The sequence below is a fragment of the Syngnathus leptorhynchus genome, chromosome 21 (assembly GCF_054491065.1).
Source record: "Syngnathus leptorhynchus isolate UIUO chromosome 21, UIUO_Slep, whole genome shotgun sequence".
In the NCBI taxonomy this organism is placed as follows: Eukaryota; Metazoa; Chordata; class Actinopteri; order Syngnathiformes; family Syngnathidae; genus Syngnathus; species Syngnathus leptorhynchus.
In genome coordinates, this window is record NC_141215.1 from 2,355,852 (window position 1) to 2,368,700 (window position 12,849).

Here is a 12,849-nt window from a genome sequence, read left to right on the forward strand (position 1 = left end):
GCCATCTTCTGAGTTAGTTTAGAACAGTGGCTATTCGAAGCCTTTGCTTTAATTTGTTCCCTTTTCTCACAGCTTGTCTCCTTCGGCAGGAAGCGACATAAATCCACGTCAGGCTTTGTACATGGTGTGTGTAGCGGTAAGTCGGATGTCTCAAACACACACGACTTAACGTGCGCTCACTTTGGACTTTGTGTGACTGGCATGCAGAGTGAACACACTGCAGCACAATGTCCTTCTCTCTCTCCCTTGTTCGTCTGCGGTCAGAACTGCGTACCTAATGAGTTGTCCTGGGACTTCACACACATACACACACATACACGCGCCCATGCCTACATTTGTTCTTTTTCACCTGTGAGGACTCAAAAAAAGGATGTCACATTTACTTTTTTTTACAGACTAACATTCAATTTGAAATGCACCAAACGCATAGGATGTGTTTCTCATCTCGTGGATCCAAAACCGTATAGACACACATACACAAATATAGATATAAAGATGATTCGGTACTTGGATGCAAAACGATTCCAGTACGATTTGACTCAAAATGACACGATTCGGTTCAGTACGACTTCGATTTGACATAATAAAACTCAGTTTGAATACCATAACCTTTTAGTTGTAAACTTGTCAGTCGTGTAAATGTGTCATTTTCTTGTGAGATATAACACTCCAATAAAAGACCATCAAATACATGCAGGTATCTTGATACATTTTAAAGTAGAACGATTCGGCTCGATTCACTTTCGTCTTTTTACGAAATAAACGATGTTCCTGTTGAAATCGTTTTTTGTTACATCCCTACTTTTTATTATCAGTCCATACATATATATCATATATCAACATATATCAATTTGTCATCCAAAATTGTTTTAAAAAAAAAAACTACTATTATCCGATCGTAGTAACAACATAATTAAAATGTTATGAAAGAAATGGAAAAGCATATATAAAGTCAAAATGACATGATATATTATCTAATTGTAAGAATTCCCTTCAAAATCTTACACATCAGACACAAATAGTTTCCAATAGATTTTGTTCCAAAAGTTGAACATTTTGAAAATATATCATCACATGTATGACCAGAGACTGACTTGATGAAATCCAGCCCATTAAAGCAGCCAACTAGGATTGCATCTGAAACCCACATCCCAAATTTGATTTCGACCATCTCCCATCTTGACAGTTTATTGAAAACAATGAGTCTGGTTGACCTGCTACAAAAGTAATATTCATATAAATATATAATTTCCATATTATGGACATGATTGATGGATCTATCGTAGATTACATGCTCAAATATGAACATTCGCATCCAGTGTGATTTGCATGTTTCTCAGTTTTGGTCATAATTGCATTGGAAAAAAAAAAACAAAGGAAGATTGCAAGGCGTAGATTAAAGTTCAAATGTATGTTTTCTTATGCTCGTCTAATTTGTGTTGCACCGAAACAAATGTGTTTAGAAGCTTCACAAATGCAAACCTCTATCAACAGCAACCATCATGCATAATTTACACACTTCCTGTTGCGTGTTAGCACACACATTAAATAATCTGTCAGTCATTCAGTGAAATCATTCACAGTAAATTATGATATTTTTGCTAAGGCTTCTTCGCTATGCTTATAACTATACAAGAGGCGTAAAAGTACGTTGTGATCGTCGTTTGTAGAATTTTGCCAAAACAGTAGAACAAATTTTCATAATACTGATGTGGGCAAAGATTGAAATTGTTATCATTAGTTACAGATCTGCGATTAGGATAATCTTGATAAGACTCCTCAGCAATCAGACTTTAAATTGTGAATTATTATGGCAAATTATTGGGATATTTTTTTGAGATTACACAAAAACAACAAAACAGAGGCTCATGAAACTTTGTATCCATCAATCAGATTCATTTTAATTCATTTAAATAATACATTTCCATCTGTGAATTTAAGTGTCATGGCTTTTAAAGGTGGCACCCAGTCTGGTGAGTGACGTGGGTGTCAATGGAAGATCCCTGCTAATCTCCTCGGTAAATATTGCGCTCTAACATTTTTCTTATAAAATAATTATTCATGATTTGCCATTAACGAGCAGCACCGCCACCATCAGGACTGGAGGAGAACAGCATTGCTTGCCATGTTTTTAACAGAGGTCTGTTCTCTTGGGCATCATTCCAGTTTTTTGTTTGTTTGTCTCTTGGCATTTATAATTCGCGTCTCCTGTTTCCAAACCCTCGGACCATCTGCGGCACCCATGGGTTCAACTCTTTAGGGGGATGGCTTGGAACGGATCTCCGGAGACGCTGCGGGCAAAACTCACCTGGTATACATATTCGTGCCCATGGACAGAAAGACAGCTGCTGTCCTGGTAGTGAAATTGACGGAAATGAGCCACGGATGGGTAAACGCACATCCACGCACTCACCCCCCCCAAAAAAAATTTGATCAAGTCATCAATATGCAAACTAACTAATTCTACACGGCTGTCCACCGGAGCCTCGCTGATATATAAATACAAATGTCAGCCTCAATATCATTTACCATCTGACTGCACATTGAAAAGCTATTTACAATCCAAATCAATGAAATTTGAGTGTCATTCACAGCGTATGAGAGCTCATTAGAAAAATTGAGACAACACGCACGAGGCTGACACATGCCGTGTTGTTGCTTTTCAAAGTCTGGAATTGGATTGGAAAAATATTTCCATTGAGATGGACACCACGCATCATCATCGACAGGTGAGTAAATGTCACCGTGAATATAAACACAATTTAGATGTGGGAATCGAACTGCCTGTCCTGGTGGAAATTTTTGGATTTTTGACTAAAAATGATTGATTGTTATGAGAAAATGAGCTGTGTAATATATTGTTTTCAGATTTTCATTTCATTTAATACTAAAGTGATCTCTCTTTCCATTAATTGAGAATTTAGAGACCAATTTTGCACATTTTCTGCAAAAACTTCAAAAAAATTTAGAAATACATTTCTGCAACCTGCAATACTCAAAATAATGGGACGCTTGCATACTTGCACTTTATATAATTTTTTTTTAAATATACATAGAGGCAAACTAGCAAAATAATTTGTTTGCTCAGCGCTGTAATTGTCCTAAAACAAATCTTAAATTTTACCAGGCTCAAGAATTTAGCATTTTGTTTTTGTCAAAAAATTTTGTTGGACCATTTATGTGACATCCTGGAAATTTTGTTCAAATGTCCCATTACAATCTTATGAAAAAACATTAGAGGATTGTAGAATATACTCCTAAAAAATAAGCCTCTGTAATTTGTACGAAATGTGTTTTGAGTTTGTTCAAATTTGACCCAAAATATATTTATAGGTTTATTTTAAATTAAAAAAAATTATATACAAAATATATTATAGTCCACTTTGGTCTCCTTTATCAATATAACCCAAACTAATTAACATATCAATGTTGGGTTTTGATACAGTTTGAAACAATGATTTGCTTTTGTATAACTTTGCAGTGATTGTCAAGAGGATAGAAGGGCTACTGTAACAGATGTTTGATGGACATCTGTGTTTGTGTTGACGTTAGCAGAAGGGGGTTAGAAAGACCCCTGGGATGTGTACCACCGTTAAAAGGGGGGGGGGGGTGGGCGATTTCAGGGTTTAGATGAAGCATGCAGCTGTGCTTAAAGGGCTTCAGTGGCTTCATTCAAATGGGGACCCTCGTGCACTTGGGGCAACGTTGGTAGAACTGCTGAGACAACACCATGCCAGCTGGCAGGAGAAGGTCCCCGCCCCCTCAAACGCACACTTGACTGAATTAGAGGCGGCAGCTTCATCAACGCTGTTCATAAGTCATCGTCTCATTTGCAAGACAAATGTGCCAGTCACGTTGGTCAGTGCGTATGAATGAAGAAGCTAGCGGCAAGCTAATGTTCTCCTACCGTATGCCCTTTACCCGTCCTATTAACGCTTCAAAGTTTTTTGGGGTAGGATTTTCTGTAAAACCCAAAACTTCTTATTGTGGGTTTAGAACTTCATAATATTTTGTAGGATTTTTTTTTTAAATCCAAAGTTTGACACATTAGTTTGACACATTAAAAAAATATATTTTTGTGGGTTTAGAACCTCACAATATTTTGTAGGATTTTTTTTTTTTTTTAATCAAAGGTTTGACACAGTAGTTTGACATTTTGTAAGTGATAGTATTTAGTTGAAAATTGAATCAAATTTTCCTACTTTTGCGTCGTACTCTCAATCTCACAATTTTGTAGGATTTGATAATATTTTGTAGAAAATTGAACAATTTTGATTACATTTTTGAAACCCTTGATTTTCTGATATGTTTTACATATGTTAGTACATTTATTTAGTAGAACCTGAACATTTTGTTGCTTTTTGCTCTTTTTGTGTAATTATAGCCTCACAATATTTTTTCTTTTGTATAGTTTTCCGCTTGTATGTAGATACATATATATATAATGAAAGAAACGCCCCTTAATCGTTTAATCGTTTAAAACTAAAATGTATTTATACAAATGTTGATGAACCAATTTCTGGTTGCACAAATTTTCTTTTACCTTATGAACACACGCAAAATTTGTAGCATTTTACATAAAAGTTGACGTACCGACTTTGGAGACATGTTTTGCGTCGTTCTTTTATGCTTTACCGTTTGCCGCACACAAACATTAATTTCATAAGGTCATACGATGGTGACACGTCGATTGTCACGGTCCATGGCGACGTTATTGATTTGCTGAGCTATCTGATATGAAGATCTGCAAGACTGTTGATTTAGCCCGCTTGAAGCTAATAGCTTTGTCCATATCAATGCATTTATGGCCTTCAAACGAGCGGCGAGATGCCCTCAAAGGAGACCGCCAGGCAAATGTGATGCGGTCTTTTAAATCAATGCGCTGTCAAGGAGATTTGGGCGGAAATAGGACCGCCCCCTCAAAACAATTGTCATTTATTGTGTGCATTGATTTAGGGCTCTTTCTTTAGAGGTGACATTGACCTTTGATGTCCTTAAATATCCGTTATTGTCGATCTAATATGATCCTGTGGGATCTAATCGCACCCAATCCAATAGTTGTTCATAAAAATATGCCAGAAAAAGTTTGTCACACCCATCAAAAAAAAAAAAGAAAAATCATGTACGTCACTCACAGAATTATAAATCATATTATTTGGCTGGAAACATTTTTACAAGTTGTACAAGTACAGTTGAGCTCGGACTCCCCTCAAAATCGCCATTCCCTCATTGTGTATGCATAGGTAAATTCTTTGCTTCTCTCCGACCATTCGGGAACTCTAATGTGTTGTTTGATTCTTCACAGTGCCCAAAAAAGGGAAAAAAAAGTTGCAATATATTGAATCAAAATTTTTTATTTAATACATTTAAATAAATAAAAATAACAATACATTATAAATCTACATTTTTTTATTTATTTAATAAATTTAAATAAATACAAATAACATCATACATTGCAAATCATCAAATATAAATCTACAATAAAATTTACTTAAAACATAAAAAAATAATCTATAGAATTTGAATTCAAATATATTGAATAAATACACATTGATAAATATATTGCAAATCAGTTATTGCACATGTAAATTAAGACAAAATTCTCAATGAAATATTTAAACAACAAATGCACTTTTACATGAAATATATGAAAAGTAAATACTGACAAAAATATAAATACATTCAACGTTTCCTAAAACAAAAACCATAAAAAAATACTAAATGATATAAATAAATTCATCCATAAACCAATTAAATGAATAACTCAAACTATACTGATAAACAAGGCACCACACAATAAATCTCACAATCTCTATCCTTCTTTTTTTCCAAGTGTAACATTCACTATGACCACATGTGGCGCTGCTGAGCTGCCTGCACCGTCCCTTCTGCCTTTAGGTGGCACTCTGATGCAGAGTTTCAACCTTCAGTCCTTTTCAGGAGCTATCTGCAGGCAAAAGCCAATTGAGAAAGTAGAGGGAGGGTAGGGGTGATACTGCAGACCCCCCCCCCCCCCCAAAGAAAAAGCGACATTAAAATCCCATTTGCACCAATAGAAAGGTGCCTAAACCCCTCCACCTCCGCCTATTTAAATCCACATCCCATAATGAGCCTGCTTGAATACTAATTGAGTTAATTGGACCCACCCCTGAAGCGTTTAAAATCTCATCAAAGAGCAAAATAATGCAGATTTTAATCACCCCATGCAAGTCATCTCTGGATGGAAATACCCCCCCCCCCCCCCAAAAAAAAAAGTGCATGCAAAGGTGATGGATTCTTTTCTTTGCTTGACTTGTGCACGCAACGTCCTCCTCTTTTCAGTATGAAGGGCAAAAGCGGCCAACTCCGAGGCATCCCTCTTTCCTCCTCCTCCTCCTCCTTTACGCTTCTCCCTCCTCCCCCTCGTCTTTCTCTCACTCCCACTCTGCTGCAGCCACCCTCTAAGCGTCACTTGAGCAGGAGCGCCGCACCGAGTCGCATCCCAAACTCTCCGTGCACACGCTCAAACCTTCTTCTTCCTCCTCCTCTTCTTCGTCTCTCTCCTCCCTCCTCCGCCGGGGCATGGCAGGTGCGGCGGCCGGCTGTGAGTGCACGCTGAGCGGCGTGTTCAGCTCCGGCTGACCGGGGGATGCTCCTGCTTGAGGTCCGACGCTGCAAGCTTGTGGAAGTGTGTTCTTTTTTTTTTTTTTTTGGTATGTGGATTTAAAGTGGACTCGCCTCCCGAGTAGGATTTAATAGACGCTCCTCTCATTTTTGCCTCTTTTGGGAGATAGTAAAGAGAAGCTGTTTTTTTTTTTTTTTTTTTTTGGACGTGCTTCTATTGCATCCGCAGTGCGGTTGCGAATGACATCTGCAGAGTGTACAGGTAAGCAGGCAGACCTGTGTCGGGCTTGCGGAGGGAGGGATGCACCTGCTTCACCCACTTTGCTGCATATTTTGGAGTCTCAGGAAGCTTCCCCCCCCCCCCAACAAACCTTTTTTTTTTTAATGAATTATTCTCTCTGTGTTTACCAGCACATCTTGTTTTTCATAAAACAGTGAATCCTGCAAAGTTGACTAGAAAGCACTCATCTCGTAATAGTAACTAAGTTTTAGGGTGAAGTATTTTCAGGTCGCATCTCAAAAGATGACTTCTATTCGAACTATTATTTCTTTTTGTATGTTTTCTCACAGCTGCATGGTTTTTCTATCTTCATGTCAAATCACATTTTCAGTTCATAGTGCAAGTCTGTGCTTGTGTGTTCAAAGTACGGCCGGAGGGGTTGCCTGCCGCATGTGAGCCCCCGCAGGGATCGATGTAGCGCTAACATTGCTGGAACACCTTCGGAACACAAGCTGGATTTGTTTACTAGAGATGTACACAGACGGCCACTTTATTAGGTACGCCAATTTTAGGAGTACCTCTGAAGATTGTGCACTTTTTTTTTTGGTCATCACAATTGGCCTATTAGTGTGCGTTACCGCCATCAAGGTCCCCGGTGAGTGAGGAGGGTAAACAGTGGAGTCCCAGAGGAGAAGTTGGATAATCCTATCTGGTCCCGCGCCGGGCAGTAGCCTTTGTAAGGGAGTCACTTTGACATATGACCCCCCCGTGTCCGTCAGGCGTGGTGTTTTGGTTACTAGGGAGTGTGGCCTTGTCAATATCGTGCCTCGCTGATGCTTAATCTCGCTCGGCAACCTTGCCGGATGACGGGCTGGCGGAGATGGGGAGACTCAGCGGACTCGGTACGCGCGTGTGAATGAAGTGAGAGGAACACGCCGGTGAATGATGAGGCTGTGCGACGGACATGAATGGCGCTCTCTGTTTGTTCTGCAGCTCCCATTAGGGACGTATTTTATGTTTTGACGTCTCGGGCCTTTTACAAACGTGACTTTCTTCTGATTGGCAAAAAATACTCGTTCTGTAAAAGCTTATGGGGCCACCTGTTGCCTTGGCACAGTTTTCATGTGGATTATTTTGATATGGGAGAAAATAGAAACTTCTGAACAAAAATAAAACGAAATGAATATTTTTAAAATCTTTTTGGATAGACTGTTAGTAAGAAATAAGTTTAAGAAATGTGGAAAAGCTTTAACTCTGGATTGTTAGATTACTGGCATAGTTGCCTAAATCATGTTTTTTTTAATTCAATGAAAAAAAAATTCTATTATTGACAAGCACGTTATTTTTCATTCACTTGTGTATCGTAAAAGACAAAACAAAATAGCTTTCGCGTAAGGGTTCTTTTGAAGCTACAGAGGCTCCCTCTAGTGGTATGTAAAAAAGAACATTGCCCAAAGACAACTCAGTTGTATTTAACTTGTTGTTTTTTTTTGTAGTACAATACATTTAATCAAGTATTTTCTTGTGTAGTGTTTGATGTAAAATGTCTGATACCCACTAACCGAGGCAATTGTGATATTAGGATTATCAACAAATCATTCAGCTTCTGCTAATGTTAATGGGACTGCAAGTTGATCCCTGAGGAACTCCGAACAGTCGTGGGGATGAATGCTTTGTGCGCACCTTTCTTCTCATGTTTTAGTGCCTTGCTCAAAGATTCTAGAAAGCAGCTCTTTAGTAGTTTATGTATTGAGAGGAACATAGACAGGATAAAAGATACCACGGCAGCATTCTGTTTAGGATATGTTACATGAGAGATTTAGGAAGGCTTACACTGGGGTTTGCAGGCTTTTCACAGTGAAACCAGTCTTTTTAAGACCTTTGTGATTTTTTTGTTGTTGTTGATGGGATTTGGAAATGTGTGTGAATGCAGTGATTGACTCCCAGCCAGGCCCCAGTACTCCCCCGCCAAGTGCCGGGGAGAAGTTAGTAGCGTTCCTGGAATGAAATGTTTTCGTTGCTTGTTGTGTTCTGGCCCAGGCTGCGACTGTTTTGATTGCTCTGCTAATGCGTTTTTCCACATTTTAAACAATGACCTGCACTTTGGGCTGCTAGTTTCTCTTACATGTGACATCATCATCGACAGAGACTTAAGACATTTATATACATTAGTGGTTAGTGTGTGTTAACATTTTGTTTGTCCAGAGTGTGATTTATTCAGTCTTGAATTGTGACACAACATTCTTTGCGTGTCTCCGTGGTAACCTGCTTTGCCAACTCCAAACTTCTCGGAAATTGTCCTTGGCCGGTAAAATAGGAATGATGAGTGGATGCGTTAATGTTGGATGGCAGTAACTGGAAATGCACCAATGATAAATGATGTGTGACAAAGTGCAACTTTTGCACATACGATAACTCGTTTTGTTCATTATCATGGGAGGATTAGGGACACACATAAAGGGGGAAAAAAAAAAGTTAAAAAAAAAAGTTTTTAAATGTTGTAATCCTGAGATTTAAGAAACTATACCATCAAATAACAATACAATAATAAAAATATATAAATAAATGTATTTTGTATTGAAACACATGTACAATCATTTAAAAGTTGTAATTTTACAAGCAACAAAAAAAGAAATAAAGACAAAAATTGTTACAAATTTCAATTTACTGGAAAAAGTTCAAAAGATTTAATTCAAAAAAGTTTCAGTTATAATTTTACCGTGCGATGTTTAAAAGTTGTAATTTTAGATGAAATAAAATAATAAAGAGAGGCGGCTCGGTGTCGCACTGGTTGGCACGTTAGCAGGGTGCGGGTTCGATTCCACATCCGACCCTCCCTGTGTGGAGTTTGCATGTTCTCCCCAAGCCTGCGTGGCACTCCGGTTTCCTCCCACATCCCAAAAACATGCTTGGTAGGCTGATTGAGCACTCCAAATTGCCCCTAGGTGTGAGTGCGAGTGCGGATGGTTGTTTGTCTCTGTGTGCCCTGCGATTGGCTGGCAACCGGTTCAGGCTGTCCCCCGCCTACTGCCCGATGACCGCTGGGATAGTCTCCAGCACGCCCGCGACCCCCCGTGGGGACAAAGCAGTACAGAAAATAGTTGATTGGATAAATAATCAAGCACTTTTACAAAAGTTTTTATTAAGTTTAAAAAAAATGATTTCTAAAAGTTTGTTTTATAAAAAGAAAAAATAATCTTACAAGAAAGAAATGAATAAAAAGTTTGAAGAAAAAGAGAGAAAGAAAAACAGAAATGGGAAAAATCGGAATCGTACAATAAAAAAATTGACGTGAGAAAAAAAACGTTTTGATAGTTAATAGTTTGCACATCCCATTCACCTCATTTTTTTCTTTCCCCTGAAAATATATAGTCATGTGGTTTCCAGCGCATACAATGTGAGTTGTATTACATCAAGCATCCAAGTCGCACCCCCCCCCCTCCCCTGGCAGAAACAAAACTCCCAACTTCTGAATGAGCATTTCAGCCTTTTCCTCCCCTTCCTTTTTGTGTCCATCTGTTTTGCATTGTCACACCACAGTTCATCCAGCAGAGCTTTGCTCGTGTCGTTCCGGGGGCCCCGGCGGCAAATCTGGCAGGCGTGCTTCTTGACTATATGTTTGTAAGAGTCTCGCCGGGGCAAAAGCAACAACGGTAGAACTCAGTGGAAAATCAGGGCGTCAAAACAAGGGCCGTGACCGCGGGTGAAGCGACGAAGGGGCGCGAGGGAGAACAATTTGCATCTTCTACCGTGTAGCTGTGACGGACGACAGGCTGGCAGGCGGGCGGGCGGGCTGGCTGGCTCGGAGAAAGCTTGTCTGATGTGTTTATGCCACGGGCTTTTGAGGGCTGCGGTTGCACACGCGGCGAGAACATCTGAAGGGAGACAAACAAGCGGGGAGGCGAGGCAAAAGGCCCAGTAATGGAGTGTAAACCTGCATCGACTCTCTTTAAACACCTCCCAGCGCAGGGGAAGCACTTTAGAGGAAATGTATAAATAAATTTTTTTGACTAATAAGTCCATGCAATTAAAACGGGGCCTTTACAAATCAAGCCTGACTGTCAGTTTCCTGTGATGCATTTTATTGGACGCCCAGAGGCTTGTAAACACAACCAGAAAAGTTCATGTTGGAATATAAATCGAAAACAAATGCGTTATATAAAAATAATCGTGTGTATCGTCTGTATTGCGCTGCCTCCGGTGGCCAAAAGGTGTATACCATAATATGGCAAAATATCCAAAAGTGGTCTTAAATGTGTTCAAATGTAATAGAGACCCATTGTGGGTTCAATTGAATCTTTTAGGAAATTGAAAACAAATGCGTTATATAAAAATAATCGTGTGTATCGTCTGTATTACGCTGCCCCTGGTGGCCAAGACGCGTAATACCAGAATACGGCAAAATATCCAAAAGTGGTCTTAAATTTGTTCAAATGTAATAAACACCCATTGTGGGTTCAATTTAATGTTTTAAAACGCTTCCTCATCTCTACTCTGGATTATAGAGACAGACAGAGACTTTAATCCAGATGCTGCCAGCCATTCAGAGGTGCTTGAATACGATTAATGTTTTTGTCCAATAGTTGGCAGCAGACCCTTGGACTAAACCAAAATTTGGTGTGGCGGTCGAACAAATTAAATGTTTCATTTTAATCACCGGCACAAAGCCTTGTAAATTATCGAGAGTTTTGTGGCTAAGCGCTTAATCCCGGAGGTCAAGTCTTCTCTGGAGCATAGATTGAGATAGGTCAGTGGAACATGGGTTCATCGCAAATTGGATGAAAATGTTGAGTGGAATTGTTATCGGTTAGAAACAACAAGACATCATCATCTCCACCAAGGTAACCGCTTAAAACGATAGTCAAGTTCTGATGACAGTTCACCTCTTTGTTCCCTCCAAACTTGTCTCGACTTGGATGGTGGTGATACAATCCTGCACACAGTTGCCCTCAGGCTTCCTATGAGTGTGTCAGCACATCTACGACTCCTCCCGTCGGACACTTGTAACGTGTTATCGCAAGCCAACTGCAAAAAAGCTGTGATTCACGATGCCAATAATCATCTGGCCGCGTTACGACGAGGTGTTCCGAGGTTTCTCACGCATGGTCTCGGGGACACGGTCTGCCAACACTGAACTGTGATTACTGTTATTATTTACACAGGGATTCATTTTTGGATGTGGCACTCGATTCGATCTTTTAGACCTTTATTACATCCCACCGATACCGAATCATCTCTTTTATAAAAGGTCCAAGTTATTTGCCCCATTTTCCAACTAAAATACACTCATAGGACACGATTAGTTTGATAAGATCCGATTACAAGTGGAAAGTCTGTGGAAAGGAGCCACATTTTAACAACATGGCGCTCAATTGAGGTCATTATTTTTGCTTTGTTTCTGTATCTGATGAGATAATGTTTGAAATATAGTAAGAAGTGAAATCTGGTGATTAAAAGAGAAGAAAACTGAACTCGTTCAAACATCAGAGTTGGACCATACTTTCTGAGAACTACCCATGATAGTTATTTCCAAATTATTTATCTTGAGTTAGGGAAACTTTACTTAGGTCACTTTGTGGCTATATTGCGGCTGAATTAAAAACAGATTTTCAGTGTGAGGAGCTGAAAGCAAGAGAGAGTCATGAGGATGAGTGGCTAGATGAAGGAACACAGGGAAGACGTGTCAGGACTGGAGATGATGCCAGTGTGCAGCTGACGGAGCCGAAAGCTGATTGGTCTGCCCGCTAGCTTGTAGCGTCTGGGAATTAAAAGCGGGGAACGGTCGCTTTAGGCTTTGAATTAGCTCCCGGAACCCCCGAAGACAACGCAGCGGCCTTTTTAAACATTTAAGAGTGATTCTTGGCTGCAGTGGTCTTAATTACGCCAATGTGTCCTGTTGATTGGGCGTAGATGGCACTTGGAGGGATGATGGAGAAAGCTATCTTAAAATGAAGAGGAGTCTTAGATATATAGATTACAAGGAATTATGAAAGAGTGGTTCTTTCTCAGGCTTTGAACCGTGATCG

General features: G+C 39.5%; 1 protein-coding gene across 4 annotated transcripts in view; it reads left to right on the top strand.

The window, feature by feature from the left end:
• plxna4 (plexin A4) overlaps positions 1-12,849 on the top strand; it is a 109,727-nt gene continuing 96,878 nt past the window's right edge. Inside the window, exons 1-5 of one of the 4 annotated variants that reach the window (XM_085902182.1) lie at positions 1-136; positions 1,959-2,018; positions 2,084-2,140; positions 2,261-2,389; positions 2,595-2,729. The gene's annotated coding sequence lies outside the window, so the exon portion shown is untranslated. Of the gene's footprint in view, positions 137-1,958; positions 2,019-2,083; positions 2,141-2,260; positions 2,730-6,387; positions 6,866-12,849 lie in introns of those variants that run through there. The other 3 variants (XM_085902180.1, XM_085902181.1, XM_085902183.1) reach the window with 3 other exon arrangements.